Here is an 11,932-nt window from a genome sequence, read left to right on the forward strand (position 1 = left end):
TTTTTTTTTTTTTTTTTTTTTTTTTTTTTTTTTTTTCTGGGGGGAGGTGAAATTGGTGGTATTCACGCTGAGCAGGGTGGGTGTCTGCCTCCCCCACTCATCCCCAGCACACCCCTTGCCCCGCTGCCTCTCCCTGCTCCGGGGAGGTCAGCCGGGACAGATGAGCCTTAACAGAAAAAAAAAAAATATGGAAAGGGATAAAATTCCCAGGCCAGCTGAGAAAGCAGGGCGCTGCGGCTTCGGGGCGGGCAGGGGACGGGGTGCAGAGCTCCCTGACCCACTTCCAGGCACTCCCAGAGTCTCAGGGGAGCACTGGTTTATTCACATTTTTCATTTTTCAGGATTTCTTGCTGCATTTCTTAGGGTCTGCATCCTGGGGCACTCATTTCTTCCAAACCTTGGGCTGGCAGCAGCGTGAAAAGTGCCTCGTCTTCATGGGGACGACTAAAACCAACCGTCAGACAGCCGCTGCCTGGCACAACGCTTGACAAACGTGTATTTTAAATGCCCCAGACTCACACCGTTGTCCTCAGACCCCCATTCCAAGGATCCTTGTTGCTCAGCTTATGGCGGGGTTCGCACGTTGATGCTCATTTATTTATACACATTTATATTATTTTTACACACTGTTATACACCAAACTCCTGGCATATCTCACTGGGACAGGAATTTGTCTAAGGAAAAGGCCTTGGAGAAGGCTGGAGGGGTGCAGATACAGGTGCTGAGGGCTGGAGCTCGACCAGGGGCACCTGGTTGAAAACTGCCCATTTTTCCAGCCGCTGAATTTTCTCCGTGCGCGTGATCCCGGCGCCAGCTCCGGTTCGGACCGTGCCTGTGGCCCAGTTTGGGAGTGGAATAGCAGCGTCCCGGTCTGTAAATGCGGCTCTGGAAGATCCATCTGAGCTCCTGTTGAACTCACGGTGAAAAACTAATGGTGTTGTTCACAGTGGCAGCTGGGACAGACGTCCATCGGCTGTAAAATAAGTATAAGGAAGGGAGTTCCTTGCGTTTGCTTCCCTGGGGTTTGTAGAGTTGTGTGGACTCGGGGTTACGCAGGAGAGGAGCCCACCCCAAGCTGGCAGGAGCATGAGCATTTCCTAGAGCGGCCTCCAGAGAGGCTGGTGCTGATAAAATTTAACTTTTATCGGGGTAATGGTGCTTCTCTGCCTTCACGAAGTCCCTCAGGACCCGCTGGCCATCTGTGTCGTGTCGTAACCTGAACTGCGCGGCGGCTTTGTCCCCCAGTGTCCATCAGCAGTGGCCCGGCAAAGCCCCAGACTCTGCTGACGTGATTTTCCTTTGTACACGGCGTTTTCAGGTGCTCCTGCCCGATGTCTCTGCGGGACGGGTGCCTGACCCACCTCGGGGGGCTCTTCTGGGGCGTCACCCCCCAGCCGTGAGAGATGGATGGAGACCGGGGCGGCGGAAGAGGCTCTGGGAGGTTATCTGGCTCTGCCCGCACCCCAGGCAGGATCAGCTCCACCAGGCAGACCTTTATTTCTCCTTCCAAAAAGAAACAAAACAAATTTCATAAACATGTTCATAATTACGAGAGCATAAGCTCATGATTTCAAAGCAAGGTGAACGGCGGGTCCTTCCCGCAGCCCGGTCGGAGCGATGCTGCGCTCCCCAGCGCTGATGGAAGCCAGCTGAGGGCATGAAGTGTGAACCTTTATCTCTGCTGACATGACATATTATTAAAAAGTATTCCGAGTAATCTTTTATTTCCTTAGCATTGCAACACATTTCAAGAACTTGGCCGGGGATCAACCAACCCTTTTTAATTTCCTACAATGAAAAATAAAACAAAAATAAAGCCGAATTGAGATGATATAATCAGGAACATTTTGAGGGTTTAGGTCAAATTAATATGTCAGAGAAGGGTTTTCAGGGGACTTGGAGAGCTTTAATCTGTCAAAGACTGACTCAGACCCTTCTTGGGCTTTGTAATCTTATTGTCTTTACCAAATTATGTGATGGTATGTCACGTATTACCGTCATCAGAAAATTGAGCAAATAATCATTTGGCATAAAGTTCAGAATAACTAATTTAATTTTAAAGCAAGTGTTATACAATATGCCAGAAATGTTTGCTTAACTTGAAAATGATATTTTAATGCCGTCCATTAATCTGCTAAAGCACGCAGGTAAATTCCAAACACAGACTTTCCTGAGCAGTTTAGGGGCAGACTTTAGGAGATTTAATTGTGTTCAAGCTGCGTTCGATTCTGCCAAGATTTACTTTGCATTTACTAAAATAAAGCTGAAAAAAAAAATATTTAAAAAAACAACAACAACAAACAACCAAACCAAAGCAAACCAAACCTGTCTTGTGGCGTAGGGGTAACATTTTAATATCACTTGCACTCAGTTATGCATCGAATATTTTTCCCTTCTATATCTCCACCTGATATGTCATAGATTTATATAAAGCTGCAATTCTAAATTTGGTGCTAGGACATTTTCGGTTCTGACGGATAAACTCGAGGATTGTTTGCTCTCTGCTTCACAAATTGTTAGCGAGAATTTTTATTTTTAGCATTTGGGGGAAAAAAAAAAAAAGTTTCCAAACCTGCAGTTTCTAATCAGAAGGATGCAGAAGGATGCAGTTGTGTACCATTAAACGAGCCCTGACCCCCCGTAACAGACCCTCAGCGATTGCTCCGCCACCGTTTAATCAGGCAACGCGTAACCAAGGCTGCAAATGGGTGTGGGTGCCTCTCTTTGCCCCGCTGGGTGTACGCAGCCTGCGATTGCTCTGAGCAACATTTTTGGGTGGTGCAACTCCTCTCCTCTTGCAGAGCCGGAGCCAGCAAAGCAGCGAGCCCCAGGCTGGTCCCTTGCCCCCGGGTGCTGTCCCCTCCCCGGCCTTGGCATCACCAACCACGTCTTCCCTTTCAGAATCTTGCCTCTCCTGTCAAAATGTACATGAGGACAGGTTTAACCCTATTTTACATGCTACTAATTGTTTATTCCAGGACTCACAGTCCAGTTTGCATTTTTTTTTTCAGTTTCCCAACCTTACTACTACTAGTAAATAAACAACCTTTTTTTTTTCAGAATCCCAGCCCATTTGCTTGTCATGCTGTAAATACAAATGTACGTGCTGCCACAAATCTAACGGGGTTAAACCTGACACTGAAAAAAACGCAAGCTAATATCTAATATTCCAATGTGCAAATTACACCGTCTTCGTGCAAGGAAAAAAAAATAAAATATGAATTTATGGCGATACGGTGCTCCACAAACGCTGTCAACACAGGAAAGGGGTGGAAGGTTTGTTACAGGAGTGTGTTAAAGCTATAATAAAACAGTTTCTAAATGCTCTGGCTAATACACAGGCTGCAACTGGAGGGGATGTGACTGTCAGCTGAATAATTCTTCCGTGGACTGAAATAACACCAGTTTGGGTTCTGCGGGAATTTACAATATTCAACTATAATTTTTTGTAAATGTAAGCACCACTTCATAGGAGTGATTAACTAATTACTTATGAACAGATTAACAAATATTTCCTTTTCCTAAAAAACAATCTTTTAAACGGAAACCGCTGAAGGCTAAGTAAATCTTGGCAGAAAACACCCGTAGTAGCTTATGACAGCGCTTCGGAGATTGTTTTCCCTTACGTTCTCAAATGTCCAGTCCCACAGCAAAGATTTCATTTCATTCTCCACCTTATTTTGCCCATAACGAACTTGGAAAAACCTCTGCTCTTACGCCCAAGTGCAGTGTGGTAGCATGTGCCCTCCATCCCCGCCACCCCAAGCAGGAGGTGATGGCACGGTTCAGCCTGTCCTCGCTCTCAGGAATATCCTGAATTAATTTCATGGAAAAAAAAAAAAAAAAAAAAAAAAAAAAAAAAAAAAAAAAAAAAAAAAGACAGGTCTGGGGAAGAAATGGCCAGTTTATGGCTGTGGAGAGCCAGCGCTGAAGTTTCTTGGTTGGTTGACCTCCTAAGGAGGTTCTCCACCACCACGTGCATTGCGTTAATTAAACATATATTAAAATAAATCTCCTTTGTGTTATTTTACACGTGAGCCCAGAAAAAGGCTGAAGAGGGAATAGGACTGAACTTTAAGGAAATGATTCAGTGAAGTAAAAACAATATATACAGCATTTGGGGAGAGTTAAATCGAACCAGGGGACTGGGATCACTTCATGATGAGAGAAGGGTTGGTGGTGTTCCCTGCCGCAGCCAGGAAGATGAGGAGCGGACAGTAACGTTCACTTGCAGGTGGGGTAAGGGTGACGCCACCGTGAGCATCTCTAGGACCGAGATGTGACGTGCCACCTCCAGGACTTTCATCCAGAAGCCCTTGGTTGTCATTGCGGGCCCCGCTGAGAGCTTTCCTGGCACCACCAACATGGCCGGAGCATCACAAGAGGGGTTTCTGTCAGGTATCTCACTGCACCCTCAATATATTTCCTGGAAAAGCAAGGTTTCTTGGCTCTGTGCTGTGAGGAACATTTTTCGGGTCGCCTTTCCTAGCCCAGCTGCTGGTTTTTGGCTGGTGGTTGTGTGGGAAGAGGGAGAGCGAGGAGAAGCTGCTCCATCCCTTCTCCAACCACATCCACCCGACAAGCCCCGGCCAGCCCGCCGAGCAGCTTTCCCACCACCTTTCCTTCATCACCACTTCTCCAGAGCTGAGAAATAAGACCAAGACATGGCCCCTTCCCTCTGCTAAGTAAAGGGAAAAATTCCTGCCATGTTGAACTTTTCTCATAATACTTAAAGAAAATACTTGAAGAATGTGTAATAATAGGGGATTTAGAGAAAGCAAAATTAACCACATGGATGAAGCAGAAAACCTCTAGAATGGCACTAAAATGTATCCTGGTTGGCTTTACTGCAGGGAGGAGCTCCAGGGGAAGAGAGGGTGACCCCACGTGTGCCCCACGAGCGGCGGGACCCCTTGTCCCCAGGGTCACCCCTGCTCTTCTCACCGGTGGAGTATAGGGAGGGAAAAGCCAGAGATCTCAGTTTAGCTGCCAGGGAAACCACACAGGAGAAATGAAATTAAAACAGTCATGGGGAAGCTGATATTGAGTTATTCTATATTCCCGGGCAGGAGTGAATCCGGGCAGATCCGGGGCGTGCTTCCTGCGCTCCCTTCTCGGCGCTGGGGCCAGGCACGATCCGGCCATGGAGCATCCCAGGGTCTTGGGGAATCCCACTCGGGGCCTTACCAGCAGAGAGGTAGGCAGCAAAGTGAGGGGAAAAGCCTTTTCAAAGAAGAATGTGATGTTATTTTTACAAAATATTTTAACAGAAATTGCAGGTTTCTGGGGCTCACTCTTCTACCTCACCAAACCCTGATGTCTGCAATAAGCTTTGCTCCCACCTTCAAGGGGCTTAGAGAAGGTGGGTCCAAACAAGACGTGATGATTTATCCCTGGTCCCACCAGTTCTAGTGCAGAGTGCTTTTCCAACCACTCGGGTTTTGGCTGATTTCTTTCCACCACCGCCGTCCCTGCACCACCAGCACTTTGCTGGAGGAGTCAGCCCCAGGACAGGTTTGAGACTTTTCCATCCCTCCTCGTCTGGAAAGATAAATGCAAACTCTGGCCTTAAACCAAGCCCACACCTGGGAGAGCTCGGCCGGCTGCGGAGAAACTCAGCTTTGTTTTGCTATTCTATCCTAATTTACTGCGGCTAATTATTGCTGTAAATGCAGATATAGAGAGACGAGAATAAAAGCTTGGAAGGGGTGAGGCATTGAGGAGATGGGCAATAAACGAAAAGGTTCACAAGGAAACTTTCACTCACCTCCGAAGTACTTTTTTTTTTTTTTTTTTTTTTTTTGAGTCGTTAGCGTGCACTTTGGTGAGGAAGCGACTTTTGAAATTAAACAGAAAAGATACAATCTTAATATTCTGTAAGATCTGCCAATACAAATATCTGTCAGCAGATATGTAAAATAATAGCTTTAAAAACAAGAAAAAGAATCACGTGAAATTTTCTAAGGAAGGTGATGTCACCCCCCAACCAAGCTATATATTCTTTGTATTTGAAATTAAAACCGCATGAACTCTCCATGCGAAGCTGGGTGAAACTCGGCTTTTTCAAGTATCCCCTAAGGGATGACGGATATTATTTTCTGGTTTTAATTTTAAAGTAATAAATAAATGTGATTGACTTGCCACCCAATAGCACCCAGTTGTGCAAAACAAGTCAATGCAATCCGCGCGTGTTAATGTACAGGTTAGTTGCTATATAAAGTCTGTCAAAGAAGTCTTTATCTATGGCTAGTGTTGCTGGGGCAGAAGAAAATCAGCTTTAACTGGTCAACAGGCTTCAGCTTCATGAGAGATTTCAGCTCAGGAGAAGAGAAAAATCTGTCTCCACGGTATTATCTCCCCTTCCAAAGTTTCCTTCTGGCTGCACTGGGTCACAGGCTGCGGGCTGTAAATTATACGGACAAAACCCAAATGATCTTTTTCAATAAGGGCAGAAGAAAACCATGCAATCATTTAATAGATGAAGCAGCTCAGCCTATGGCTTTCTCTCGCTTGCAAACGTGGGCAGGTCCGTTGCGATCCAAAAACCTCTCCAAACCATCAAAATTAGCAAATAACCATCTGGCTTGGTGGCTCAACACCTCCCGTGGCCATAAATTCAAATCCTGGCAACGTTAGCAGGGGATTTGCTCTGAAAAACAAGCTCTGTCCTTGAGTAATGTAAAAACGAGGTGAGATGGGGAAGGCCTGTGGGAGAGCTGTGACTCGGGGCAGAGCTGGCTCCGGCTGAGCATCCCCTCCTCGACTCTCAGTGCCCCGTCCCGTGGTTCATCTCCCCTGAGCCCTTCCCCAGGGTCTCTCACCCCCACCCAGCACCGTTCCCATGGCACTTCTCCATCAGTCTGCTCTGCCCCAGCTCCCAGGCGCGGTGCACTCTCTTGGGGTTCACCAAAGCTGTCATGGGCACAGACCACGGTAGCTTACCAGCTATTTTTTTCTACTCAGGGTCACCAGGATCAAAGCCAGCCATGCGTGCGGGTGCTAGAGCAAAGATCCTTCACATATGAAATGTAAAATCCTCCTCTCCAGCTGGGACTGCCATGATCTGCAGAGCTTTTTCATCCTTGGTGGGAGCCCATGCTGCAGAATGGGAAGGTTTGGAGTAGACAAAATAGGTTGCCTTGTTGTGTGCAAGACATTGATCTTAGCTCCTTGCCTTGCATATTATTTCTTAGATAAGCTGCAATTTAAAATTAGGAGTATGGACACAATATTCCGGAGAAGCCTTGTCAGGAGGCAGAAAAGACACCGGTAGGAGCCCTGAAATCCTTGTAACTGCTGTACCCCTGGACACCACAGCCCTGGGAACCCGCATCAGGCCCTTGGTCTGGAGCATCTGCCTTCATTAATACGCTGCCCTGCCAGTCTTGGCCAGAAGGCTGAGTTATGATTATAGCTCACACAAAAAAAATTTGCCTCTTCCTAACCCTCAAGACCTGGAACTAGCAGCTGAGTCTGATTTTTGGCTCTGCAGCAAGTTTTATCCCTCAAAAAGTTGTGTATTTTTTGCACATCTGGTTGTATTTGGGGGTGATATTACCTTTCAGTGCTGCTCAAGTCTGTCTGTGCCCATTAGTTACCGGAGTAAATAGCCCGTCCATCTGCAGAAGTTCACCACATGGAACCTGGAGGACATTTTACATCGAAATATCATTGGTAATTCATTAGCAATCCCGCGTCTGAAGGCCTAGGACTGAACATGGCATTAAACTGAGCAACAGGGCAGGTTTTGCTTCTCCTACGATAGCGTCACCAAAGGCAGAAGGTCAGACGGCTCCTACGCTGCCAGGAGGTGTCATTTGGATTGAAAAAAATCCTTTTAAAAAACACACCTTACCCCAGAACATAAGCATGCCCTGTGCCACGGAAGATGAGCAGCCTTGAAACCCCTCCTGTTTTTTCAGAGCACCCAAGCTCTGCAGAGGTTCCCCGGGAGAAGCTCCAGAGCCCGGGGCAGTGTGACAAGAGCTGCACCAACCCCAGCCCAAAGCTGCAGCTCCTCAGGGCTCTCCCATGCACTTGGATTTCACTCTTCCCTCCTCTTTCCCTTCCTCCCGGGACCCGCCGACCCCGTAGCAGATAGCACGTGTAGGGGCAGGGGAGTTTCTATAAGCTGTAGGGAGATGGACTATATATATATTTATTTTTTTTTTTTGTCTGGATTTCTGCCTGTGTTCGTGCATCTGCTCGCTTTTATTGTCCCACATTCCACAAACTTAAAGCACTTCCGTGTTGAACAGAATTAATCCAGTTCACTGAAAAACATGATGGAGCTCAGCACCGATGACTCCAAACGCTTCTGCTCTGCACATCCTCCAATTCCCAACCCTGAGCTACCCCTGAAATAACAGATTCAGTGAACCACTGAGAAGTGGTGAAAGCTCCGGCTGCAGCACCGCTCTGCCGTTGGAGGGCAGGGGACCACTCCAGTCTTTTATTTAACGTGCTTTCACGACGGGTTTTGCTGGCATTGCTCGGCGGGGCAGAGCAGAGCCACGGGGTGGGGACCAGTGGGGAGCTGTGGGGAGCCACCACTGCCCTCCGAGCATCTCGGGGCGAGCGATGCTCCGAGCAGGAGCATCCCATCTGGAGCTGGGACTGGGGGATGCCGCCAGTGCTCTCTGACCAGCAGAGAAAGCCGGCAGATGGGAACCCTCCTGCTCACCGCGTGGCTCCCACCCGGGCTCAGTTAGCTGTGGAGGATGAATCCCAGTTGTCTCAGATCGTTTCCCGGCCTGAAAAGACCAGCCACGGCTGTGAGGCCACTTGCAGACACGCGGCCATCCCTTCCGTGGCATTGCCTGGCCCAGCTCGAGGTGGTTTGTATCACTCTGTCCAGGCAGCTGGAGTCTGGAGGTAAGAGGGCTGAAAAATGTGTTATCTTCTGATTGTTATAATGCAGGTTATAGCCATGAAATAAGGAGTGTATCTGCACTCCACCAAATCATAGGGGATAAATATTCCAAAATACAGCACTGGGATTTTTTTTTTTTTCCCCCGTGTCATTTATATCGACAGTAAAATGCAAGTAGGAGGATTAGTAAAAAATAAATACAAAAGAAATCTTCTCTCCGTGACTGGCAAATACGACTGAATGATAGAAAAAGGGGCATCAGATCTGTGACTCGGGTCACTGGGCTGGGCTGCGGGGCCGTGGGGTTTGGGGTCTGTTCTGGGGACGGCAGCTGCTCTCACCAGCCAGCCTGCAGGTTTCTGGTGGTTGCTGTACGTGCGAACAAACCCCAGTTTGAAAACTATCCCTGTTTGTTTACTTTCACAAAAATCAGGACCACATTGGGAATAATTTGCAAGACAAAAAGAAAAGCCTTCATTTATCAAGGACTCCATTCAACAAATAATATTAAACACTTTCTACTACCGAGAAACCTGCAAACCCCACGCTGGGATTTTACACGTGGTGGAGCCGGCGCTGCTGCAGGGAGCTCTCGGACAGTTTCTCGGTCATAAAATCATGTAAGGTTTTCGATCTGAAGGAAGAAAGTTAAATTAAAAACCCGTAATGCTTTCTGGCTTGGCCTCTGCGCCTGCAATTGCATCTCAGATCACTGCAATCAAGTGTGGCTGAAGGAAAATGGTATTTTTTTCCTTTCAGTAGTTTGTTTCTCTTCTCTTGCATCTCGGCTTTTCCTCTGCATCTGTCGGCCAGGTCCTTCTCCCCTCCTTCTGGAGGTTTAAAAGAAAGGAGGGGATGATACTATTGCTATTTATTATTAAAGGCAAAGAAACTGGCAAAAAAAACCCCCAACCAAACAACAAAAAACCCTAAATGTATAATAACTGCTATCTTTTCAATAAATATTTTTACATATGTATTTTTTTAAATTAAAATAAGTGGAAATGAATTAAATCTGCCTCATGTCATCAAAACAGTTACACCCACAGCTCACGAAAACAAACAGCAAAATAAACTTAGTGATGGTCCCACTATTTACCATTTATTCAATCATTTGCCTTCGGTTGGTTCAGTTCTGGTTACAGCTGGTGCAAACCTTGCACTAGTGCAAGCCTTGCACCTGTAGACTAGTCCAGCTCTGGAAAGAGCAGCTAAAGTCTTGGTTCCCATCATCCAGCCACCTCCTGTCCTCTCTCGAATATTTCTGCAAATAATTCAGAGAAAAGGTTAAACCCAGCAACTCGTTCAAAATAATTTTGGTGCTGGGAAAGAAAAAAACAAAAAACAAAACAACCCCACAAACCTTTTCGTTCTTCATATCAAATTAACAAATAGTTTTGCAAAGGGCTGAGGGGTGGGGAGGGAAGCCGACGCCGCTCAGCATCAGCCCTTACACCCAGCTCCATCCCCCGGTTTAGAGGCAGCGAAGGAAAGCGGTACCCGACCCCGGCGCTGCCGGCCACGACGCTGGGGAGAGTTTTCAGACTTCCTAAGTATTTTCTCTCTCTTAGAGAGTGAATCCCTGGCCGCTGCACAGCCCGACCCCAGCAGGGAGATTTCGGAAGGATTTGGTGGGGGCAGTAGAGGATATCCAGGCTTTGCGGTGGGGGATGCACAGATGGATTGAAGCTTGCACCGCGGCGGCTGTTTCTGGGGGGTGCTGAGCACGAGGAGATGGACTTGCTTAGATTTAAATAGCAAAAAAGCATCGGGAAAAAAAAATGTGAATCCGAGGCTCGTCGTGCAATTCTCTGTGTTACATCGCATCACGCACAACACGTTTGTAACAGCGTTATAAACAGGTTCCGATGCCAACCTCTACCTCTTTGACTAGTGACAGGTGGAAGCTTCTCCTCTGAAATCCAGGAGATCACTCCAGAAATAAATCTAAAATTACCCCTAATGTCCCGCTACCTTTGAAACCCACGGGAGCTCTGGCACAGATTTCTGGGCAGTCAGGATTTTGCACTGTGTGAACAAAGGTATCGAAACCTGGCTCGGAGGCAGAACACGCAGCACAAAGGATCCAGCAGTAATTTGTCTGAGGACGAAATACTTCTTACCCCACTTGAAAAAAAAAAAAAGCCCTACAGCAGCAGAACAGGAGGAAGAAAGCCTTTGCAATTAACCTCAGCTCAAAAAGCCCTCTGCAAATGAAGAAGTATTTTAAATTCCATTTAGATGTGTGTTTTGGTTTTTTTTTTTAAAAAAAAATAAAAAGGCGTATCAGTTTACATTTATAATGTTGGTATCATCCAGTACTTTAAATCAAATTATAGCTGTATCAGGCTGCTTAACAATGTTTCTTTTTAATTAAGTTTACTAGTCCCACATGCCTTTTTTTTTAAAAAAAAAAAAATATTAAACAAACTTAATTAAATTACACGACAGGGGTTAAGTAAAACAGCAAAATGCCCAGCAAAAATACCAGGATTGATAAATCCTTTTGGATATACTCACATTTTGCACTTTTCCTAAACCCTGCGACCCTCTAGCCTGACGAAGGGGGCATCGCCTGCCCGTGCCCCCGCACTGCCGTCCGCCCGCAGTGGTGTCCAGAGCCCTCCCGCTTATTTAAGGCATTTACCCTTATATATGTTTTAAAATCCTGCCTTCGCAGAGAGTTTAGGCAGCTCAGGAAGCTCCTCAGAAAGCTGAACATCAATGAATTTCCATTAATTTCCCTGTGTTGTGGAGGCACGAGCAGGGCGTCAGGCTTAGGTGGAGACCTGCCTGAACTGGGGACCCCCTTGCCAGACAAACACCCACCGTGGGAGCTCCTGGGGGACCCCTGGGGCATCACCCCCCTGCCACAACGCAAGGGTGAGCTTGGGGATTTCAAACCCTTGGCTTCCCTGAGAGCCCAAATCCATCCCCGCAGGGTTTCGGTTTTATGGGATTGAAGAAACGCCACCAAAATTTGGGGGTTTTGTGGTGTTTTACAACTTTGCAAAAACCCCTTATTTTCACAGAAAGCAAAAGGCGCTTGTGCTCTGTAGC

The 11,932-nt window shown here is 46.9% G+C and overlaps 1 long non-coding RNA gene across 1 annotated transcript; it reads right to left on the minus strand.

Annotated features, from left to right (window-relative positions):
• Positions 1-5,959: 5,959 nt before the first annotated feature.
• Positions 5,960-11,494, minus strand: LOC113480222. The gene is made up of 3 exons (XR_003398438.1): positions 11,393-11,494; positions 9,972-10,136; positions 5,960-6,403 (listed from the first exon to the last, which is right to left on the minus strand). It is a non-coding gene; the product is annotated as an uncharacterized LOC113480222 (long non-coding RNA).
• Between the last annotated feature and the right edge of the window lie 438 nt (positions 11,495-11,932).

The sequence above is a fragment of the Athene cunicularia genome (genome assembly GCF_003259725.1).
Source record: "Athene cunicularia isolate RWA chromosome 4 unlocalized genomic scaffold, athCun1 chr4_part3, whole genome shotgun sequence".
Lineage (NCBI taxonomy): Eukaryota > Metazoa > Chordata > Aves > Strigiformes > Strigidae > Athene > Athene cunicularia.